Raw genomic sequence first — 9,554 nt, 5'->3', positions numbered from 1 at the left:
TGGGTGTTTTCCTCTACCTTGTCTTCCAAACAATTGATTCAATCCTGTGCTTCATCTAATCTGCTGTTGATTTTTTCTAATGTCTTCTTCATTGTAGTTATTGTATTTTTTATATATAACTGGTTCTTCTTTATGTTTCCTATCTGTTTGTTGAAGGTCTCACTAAGTTCACCAATTCTTCCCCTAAGTTCATTGAGCATCTTTAGATCCAATGTTTTAAACTCTGTATCTGGTTGATTGCTTGCCTCCATTTCAGTTAGGTCTTTTTCTGTAGTTTTGTCCCATTCTTTCCTTTGTAACATGTTTCTTTTTCTCCTCATTTCTGCTGCCTCCCTGTTTTTGTTCTATGTCTTCCAGTCTTGGCAGGGTGGCCTTACATATTAGGTCTCCTCTGGGATCCAGTGGCACAGTCTCTCCACTCACCTGAGCTGGGTGTTTCAGGAGAGTCTGTTATATGGGTTTTGTGCAATTTCCTGTTGTAGTTGAGCCTTGGTTGCTGTTGGCATGTCAGTAGGTGAACTTGATCTTCAGGATGACTGACTGTGAGGACTGCCCATGACTAAAGCAGACAAGTTGTTGTGCAGGGGTTCAACTCACAGAGTGCAATTAGCTGTAGCAGAGCTCTGGTTCTTGCTGAGTCCACCCTTTGGGTGTGTCATTTTTGCAGCTAATTGGCTGGTGATCTGGTGTGGTCTGAAGTATGCCACTGGGTATATTCATTCAGGGGCCTCTTCTGCTAGTGTGGCCCTCATATGCTTCTGCCTGTGCCCAGCTTGAGGCCACCTGGTAGGAGTTACAAAATGATCTGTGAATGCCTCTGCTGTACTTGAAGGCACCTGGGTGAGGCTATACTGTGAGTGGAGATCAGCTGCCACTAGTGCCAGGCTTGAGACCACTTACCAAAAGGTATAGACACTACATTTTGGAGTTTGTAAACCTTTCAGATTTTAGGGAAGTCCACAGCATGAGTCAAGGCTGAGTAACAGCCACTGAAAAGTATTCCATCCTGTGAGTTAATTGGGTGTGATGGGTTCTCAGAAAACCACCAGGGTAGGGTGAGTTTGATGGAGACTCAGATTTAGTGCCTGCCTGCTCCTGTAGGCTGGGTGGTGGAAGGCTCAGCAAAAGAACAATTGCACCTCTCAGCACTTTAGTCTGGGAGAGAGCTGGTCTCTCCTGTCCTCACCCTCAAGCCAGAAAATTCAGTTCTTCCCTGTATGTCCCTGGTGCTTTTCCAGCTGCTGCCCCAATGCTGAAGCTCAGAGGGACTGAGTCTATCAGTATCAGCTAATGAGTCCATGTGTGCACCCCTTAATAGGAACAGCTAGGACTCCAGCAGCCCTTTGTCTCACCTGGACAAAATCCCCGCTGATTTTCACTGGCAGATGTTTTGTGGGGACTCTTCTCTCCTCACTGGTAGTCCAGGCTGGGGAACCTGGGTGAGGCTGTGTCATGCAGGGTGTCAGGCAGGGTCTCTGGTCCCGCTCCCCACACAAGAACGCAGGATATGGCAAGGCCAAAAAGGAACACCCACGGAGCCATAGGTAGGGAAGTCATACCACTATGGTCTCACTGGGTTTACACGACGTGCGAACTGCTGTCCGTGTTGCTGCCAACCGACCAACTCTCCTCCACTCTCCTCCACTCTCCTTCAGTCTCCTCCTCTCTCCTCAACTTCCCTCCGTAGCAACGGCAGTTATATTAGTGGCTAATGGCTCACTGGTTACAGCTGATGGCCAACTAGCCACAGCTGATGGCCATTTGATCACAGTCGATGGCCATTTACTACCTGAGCCAGCACCTTTCCACGTGAGGCCGAGAGCCTGGAAACTGCTTTTGGGGGCTCTGTCCCCACACTCCACCCCTACAGGGTCTCGCCTCACAATCTACGGGACAAGCGTCTCCCGCGAGGGGCCCTGTGCAAGGAGCCTGGAGGTGAAGGTTATTTCCTGGACACAGCCAAGCTCTCTGGTCACAGCCAGGGTTTCTCAGGGCACCACCAGTACTTCTGGGCACAGCCAGACTTCCTGGACTTCTTAGGGTACCACTAGTCTCCCCGGGCACACAAGGGCCTCTCAGGGCACTGCCACTCTCTCTGGACACAGCCAGACTTCCTGGACGCAGCCAGGGCTTCTCAGGGCACTGCCACTCTCTCTGGACACAGCCAGACTTCCTGGACACAGCCAGGTCTCTCAGGGCACTGCCACTCTTTCTGGGCTCAGCCAGACTTCCTGGACACAGCCAGGGCTCTCAGGGCACTGCCACTCTCTCTGGACACAGCCAGACTTCCTGGACTCAGCCAGGGCTCTCAGGGCACTGCCACTCTCTCTGGGCCTCTCAGGGTACTGTGCTGGAACAACAGCGGCTCACAGTCAAGGTGCTTACAATTCTCGATGGCGGCCGGTCAAGACACAAAAGCAAACATCCCCCAGTTCCACTACATGGTGGTATGTTCCCAAACAAATAGTCAAGCTGTCCATTAAATTAGGGATGGAAGGCAATTCCCCATAGTCCATAGTCATTCGCCAGGGCTGTCCTGGGGGTGAGGGATGACCTTGACCTCACCCTCAGCTCCCATGGAGGACTTGGAGGACTCAGCAAGCGTTTCCTCCTGGGACTACAAGTCCTGCATCCGGGCTGCCTCAGCAAGCACTTTCCAGCCCACGGGGCCGCAACAACCTTCGCTTTCTCCGGCCTTTGCTGGTTGGAGAACCGTCCATGTCTTCCCACCCCTCCACGGGGTTCCAGCTCTCAGGCAGCTGCTCCTCCTGGTCTTCCTGCAACTGAGTGTTCATAGGCATAAACTGCTCCACCGTCCTTTGGAGAGCTTTGGCCGGCACCGTACCCTGCTCGCTGTGCCATTTGTTGTGCAAGGGACTCTGCTCCCTGGACCAGTTGTCACGCGGGGCGGCCTGCGGGGTGTCAGGTGGGGTATCCTGCCGACTACGCCAAGTGTCATGCGGGGCGTCCGGCAGGGTCTCTGGTCCCGCTCCCCACACAAGAACCCAGGATATGGCTAGGCCAAAAAGGAACACCCACGGAGCCATACGTAGGGAAGTCATACCACTATGGTCTCACTGGGTTTACACGATGTGCGACCTGCTGTCCGCGTTGCTGCCAACCGACCGACTCTCCTCCACTCTCCTCCACTCTCCTTCAGTCTCCTCCTCTCTCCTCGACTTCCCTCCGTAGCCGCGGCAGTTATATTAGTGGCTAATGGCTCATTGGTTACAGCTGACGGCCAACTAGCCACAGCTGCTGGCCATTTGATCACAGTCGATGGCCATTTACTACCTGAGCCAGCACCTTTCTATGTGAGGCCGAGAGCCTGGAAACTGCTTTTTGGGGCTCTGTCCCCACAGGCTCGGACCCCTTGATCCTCAATGGGGACCTCCACAGCCAAGAAAACCCTCCCAATTCTTAACTGCCACATGTAAGTATTGGACCAGCAGGTTTAGAGTCTCTGGCTTTACTACCAGTCTCGAGGTGGTTTCTTCTTTATATCCTTAGTTATAAGAATTCTATTTAGCTAGTGTTCAGGTGGTTCTCAGGGGTAGTTGTTCTATAATTTAGTTGTAATTTTGATGTGGTCATGAACACAGCATTTACCTGCTCCCCCGACTTGACTGGAAGTCCAAAGTTATACTGTTTGCTCAACTTAGAATATAGTTTTGCTTATAGAAAGAGGAAGGACCTAAATTTATCTTTATTCAAAGTGGAAAGTCCAATGTTTTATTGCTTAATTGATTTTTTCCCCTCACTGGTTTATAATGCCACATCCTGCATATACTTCTCAAGCATGCATACTTGGTTTTCTCCTGGGCTTTTTATTTTATTTCCTTGGCATATTGGTCTATCCTGGAATTGACACTACACTGTCTTAATTACTATTGCTTTATAATAAATCTTCATATCTACTAAGATGTGTCCATCCTTATTTTTACTCTTGTTCAAAATTATCCTAAATGTACTTGACCATGTTATATTTATGTGAACCTCAATATCAATTTGTGAAGTGAAAAATCATGTTGGAACATCTTTTGAAATTACATTGAATTTCTACATTTATTTTGGGAGAATTTCCAATAAGTCTTTTCTTCTCTGAATATAAAACATGGTATAGCTCTCCATTTATTTAAATGTTTTTTTCTAATTTTATTTTGTTCCTAGTTACCTTATAGTTTGTGTTGCCATGCTACACATATGATATGCATTTATAATTATTTATTGCTGACATATAACCACATAATTGTTTTTGTATATGGATCTTATATCTAGAAACCTAACTGAATGTATTATTTCAAATAATTTGTGAGAAAAGGTGATTTTCCTTTTTTTCTGGCTGGAACCTTTATTACTTCAAAAATAAGAATCCTATGTAACTTGAGGTGGTTAGAATTGTTATTTCTGGATTACTGTAATTAATGCTTGTCAAAAACACCAGTCATCTCAATAATCATACACACTTATTTCATTCATTATGAACTTCCAAAAATAACTCTCCTGTTATCAAAAAATTTACAAATGTCACAAGAGAGTTAAGTAATAGTATATACAGAAGAGAAGAAATATTCTACTACGGGACACTCTAATGAAGCAGTCTGCCCATTACATTTTTGATTGATATATTTCATGAAGAAATACTAGCTTTGCTTTCCCTTTTTTGGTGTCTAGTCTGAGAAGGAATGCACGAAATAAAATCTTAGGATTTCTCCTAAGATGCTTTCATAATCTCAAGTGTAAGCCACAAACAGCCCTTTCTAATAAAAGCTTCAAAGCTTGAAAAGATGAGAAAGCAAGCATGTATTCTATTAAACATTTCAATAAATATGAAAAAAAATTCAGCAATTATAAACATATTGTTTGTATACTTGAAAATACTACAGTTTTTATCCTTTGAATATTTTATCCTGAGAAGATATTTTAAGGATATTTTGTTCTAGAAGATTCAAAAGTAAAACTTGCTCACACACACACACACACATTACATATAAAGAATTCTCCATATGATTGACATTCTGATCTGTCCTAACAATGTCACACAATGAGAAGCCAAACATGATCACATCTACATTGCAAAGATAGCGCTGAAAAGGAACAATGAGAAAATGCATCACCTATGTCTTTGTTTTACGCTCAATGCTTTTGTTAAGTTCACCTGACAAATGTAAAACATGATGACATCTTTGTTTCCAAACAGCCAGAGACCTCTCCCTGGCTCACTGACAATTAATTACACAACTCCTAAGTTCTAAGTATTCAAATAAACACTGCAGGTAACCCTTTACTTTTCTCTGGATCCTTTACCAAACCTCTACATCACTCATGACATTACTTGTTAATATTCTGCTTCCAAAATATATGCAAGTAAACACAATTTTGCTAATTTTTACTTAACCAAATAAATTTTAAAATAGATATCACACTTAAATTCTCAAGACACAAACCTCAGTTTTCACATTCATTGGAACATTTTAGCATTACTCAAATATTATAATTGGAAATGTGTGTGCTTATTTGGAAGAGAACTACTGAATTTTTTCTCCAGAAGAAAAAGTAGACCTGAAGCATCACATGACTGGAACATTTGAAACATGATGACAAGTTCTTATATTCTAAACTTTGATGAAAGCTGCTTGAATAAACTGTTTAATGCATACCTTCCCCTACTAAACAAGCAAGATATCTGATGCATTAAAGAAGTCAGAAGCTGGTTCACATCACTTCTTTCTGTTGCTTCCAGTTGCTACAATACTGGCAACTCACATAAATATATTTAATGTATCCATGTAGATTCTTAGCATCAAATTGATGGGATCATATTTTTGAACTCCATCTACTGGTACTATTTCTGCACACTTGATTACTTCCTGCATATCATATAGAAGGAACATGATGAAAAGAGTTAATCCACCATAAATTGCCACTGAGTACAACGTGGCACCAGCCACAGTGGTAGGTGGAAGAAACACAGGTTCCAGTGAGGATATAGATGAGGCCCTGGCCCAGTCCCAGGGGTGCTCCCATGTTCAGAAACGTCCCACTGGAAGCACACATGGCCACAGTAGAGAGGCCCCCCACAATAAGCACTGTGTATCACACAGCTTAAAGGAAGCCCCCCCCCCCCAATGTCGTCAGAAGAGCCAACACTGTGCCCATCATATCAAAATGTAGTAACCAAGAAAGATACTTTGGGCTGGGGCTCCAGTTATATGGCATTGATTGTGCCAACACTGCAGCTCCAATCATGGCTGCAAAGGTTGTACTAATTTTCACCCAAGAGCCTCTCATCATGAAGTTCATGATAATAGAAGTTCTGCTCACTGCCGCGACAGACAAAGCTATTAAACCAATACTTCCTAAGTATATCAAGGTAGAATTCTGTCCTTCACATACTGAGACCAAATTACAGACTTTCCAATAATTCCAATCCCGTGAGACATCCCCAAGCAATAGCAGCACAATGCTCCAAGACCAACAGCAGCCCATCTAGCAATAAACCATCTTCCCATCTGATCAATTTTAAATATTTTTCTGTCGATGGTTCCAATGAGTTCTTGGCCAGTTTTCCCACGTTGGACCCCAATTCTTGTCTTGGTAGCATATTCCCTGCTGACTGTTAAGAGCCATTGATTCGTCGTGATGGAATTCTTCACAACAGGGGAGTCTTTGCTGAAATCTGGGTGGAAAACCCTGAAAGGTAGTGTCCAGAAACACACAAGTCTTGAGGACAGCATGGTGGTGCACCAGGTTTGCCAAACATATCTAAAATGTCCAGTCCCCATCAACTCAACCACACAATTTCCCTTCCAGGCCAGTGAAACACAGACATGCTCACCCTGGCTGTCACCCACCCCTTACTGTCGCCTTTCCTTTTTTTTTTAATGTGTCCTAGTGAACTGCCTAGGATCCCAACTAACTGGGCATTCCGTTTTTCCCAGAGAGTTAAGGAACTTCTTCTCACTTTGCACGTTTGTGTATTTATTGTAGGTGTCTGTGTTTTTAAATCCTTTATTAAGTTAAGGAAGTACGCTTTACATTATAGTAGTGAGAAAAAGAGGGAAACTCTCCTGTAAACATTTCAATTTACCAAAGTCATTTTGACTCTCATGGAGACTGAGTTACTAAAGAGCTTCACTGAAGAGGTTTTGCGTTTGCTTTTCTAGGTGCCCCATAAGTATCAATCACTCTAAACCTATTCGTATATTAATGCCTTCCTTGTGATTTTTCACTCCTTGAGTGTTATAATTCCACTTCAGTTGCAGACCCAGGGATTCAAAGAATTTGTTTTTCCATGTCCCATTCATGATATCAATGAACTTTTTTATCACCCCTCAATTCTGTAAATGGAGCTTATTATTCCCCTTTCTCCAGGGTTGCTGGTATTCTAAAGTCTTGGCTTTATGCACAGACCTCCCATCCAACTCCCATTTATTCAGGAACAAGGAACAGAAACCCTGTAAGCATTAAAACCCAAATCCATATCCCTAACTAGGTCACTAGCACCCTGGGACGGCTGTTGCATTAGTTATGGCTTCACTGCCTGTTGGTCAGCCCTTCTCTGCTTCAGACACACTTGAAGTCAATAGTTCTGTCATGCGGGGCATCCGGCGGGGTCTCTGGTCCCACTCCCCACACAAAAACGCAGGATATGGCTAGGCCAAAAAGGAACACCCACGGAGCCATAAGTAGGGGAGTCATATCTCTATACTCTCGCTGGCGGCTGGGTTGGAGAAACAGGAACCAGGAGCAACACAATTCTCAACCCTCACTGTGCCGCTTGCAGACTCAGCCACCATCTTCTTGCTAGCTCCCCCTTTTTTTGCTAGCCTAGCCACGGCAGTTATATTCATGGCTAATGGCTCACTGGTTACAGCTGACGGCCAACTAGCCACAGCTGATGGCCATTTGATCAGTCGATGGCCATTTACTACCTGAGCCAGCACCTTTCTATGTGAGGCCGAGAGCCTGGAAACTGCTTTTTGGGGCTCTGTCCCCACACTCCACCCCTACAGGCTATCGCCTCACAATCTACGCAACAAGCATCTTCTGCAAGGGGCCCTGTGCGAGGATCCTGGAGGTGAAGGTTATTTCCTGGACACAGCCAAGCTCTCTGGTCACAGCCAGGGTTTCTCAGGGCACCACCAGTACTTCTGGGCACAGCCAGACTTCCTGGACTTCTTACGGTACCACTAGTCTCCCCGGGCACACGAGGGCCTCTCAGGGCACTGCCACTCTCTCTGGACACAGCCAGACCTCCTGGACTCAGCCAGGGCTCTCAGGGCACTGCCACTCTCTCTGGACACAGCCAGACTTCCTGGACACAGCCAGGGCTCTCAGGGCACTGCCACTCTCTCTGGGCCTCTCAGGGTACCGTGCTGGAACAACAGCGGCTCACAGTCAAGGTGCTTACATATTCTCAATGGCAGCCGGTCAAGACACAATAGCAAACATCTGCCAGTTCCACTACATAGTGGTATGTTCCCAAACAAATAGTCAAGTTGTCCATTAAATTAGGGATGGAACGCAATTCCCCATAGTCCATAGTCATTGCCAGGGCTGTCCTGGGGGTGAGGGATGACCTTGACCTCACCCTCAGCTCCCACGGAGGACTCAGCAAGCCATTCCTCCTGGGACTACAAGTCCTGCATCCGGGCTGCCTCAGCAAGCACTTTCCAGCCCACAGGGCCGCAACAATCTTCGCTTTCTCCGGCCTCTGCTGGTTGGGGAACTGTCCACATCTTCCCTCCCCTCCACGGGGGTCCAGCTCTCAGGCAGCTGCTCCTCCTGGTCTTCCTGCAACTGAGTGTTCATAGGCACAAACTGCTCCACCGTCCTTCGAAGAGCTTTGGCCGACACCGTACCCTGCTCGCTGCGCCATGTGTAGTGCAGGGGATCCTGCCGACTACGCCAAGTGTCATGCGGGGTGTCCAGCGGGGTCTCTGGTCCCACTCCCCACACAAAAACGCAGGATATGGCAAGGCCAAAAAGGAACACCCACGGAGCCATAGGTAGGGGAGTCATACCACTATACTCTCACTGGTGGCTGGGTTGGAGACACAGGAACCAGGAGCAACACAATTCTCAACCCTCACTGTGCCGCTTGCAGACTCAGCCACCATCTTCTTGCTAGCTCCCCCTTTTTTTGCTAGCCTAGCCACGGCAGTTATATTCATGGCTAATGGCTCACTGGTTACAGCTGACGGCCAACTAGCCACAGCTGATGGCCATTTGATCAGTCGATGGCCATTTACTACCTGAGCCAGCACATTTCTATGTGAGGCCGAGAGCCTGGAAACTGCTTTTTGGGGCTCTGTCCCCACAAGTTCTCAAACTTTTTGGTTCCAGGAAGCACTGACACTTGTAAAATTTATTGACAACTCTAAGAACCTTTATTTAGGTAGATTATGTTCACTAATAATTACTGTATTAGAAATTAAAAGAAAAAATAAATATTTATTAATTCATTTTAAAATACCAATAATAAATCCATTAAATGTTAACATAAAAATGTATTTTTATATAAAAAAAAAGTTTTCCAAAAGACACACATT

General features: G+C 45.6%; 1 pseudogene; it reads right to left on the bottom strand.

The window, feature by feature from the left end:
• Window positions 1-5,720: 5,720 nt before the first annotated feature.
• Window positions 5,721-6,737, bottom strand: LOC117012539 (growth hormone-inducible transmembrane protein-like; annotated as a pseudogene).
• Window positions 6,738-9,554: the final 2,817 nt, after the last annotated feature.

Source organism: Rhinolophus ferrumequinum, chromosome 20 (genome assembly GCF_004115265.2).
Source record: "Rhinolophus ferrumequinum isolate MPI-CBG mRhiFer1 chromosome 20, mRhiFer1_v1.p, whole genome shotgun sequence".
NCBI classification, from domain to species: Eukaryota; Metazoa; Chordata; class Mammalia; order Chiroptera; family Rhinolophidae; genus Rhinolophus; species Rhinolophus ferrumequinum.
This window is presented reverse-complemented; position numbering and strand designations above follow the sequence as displayed.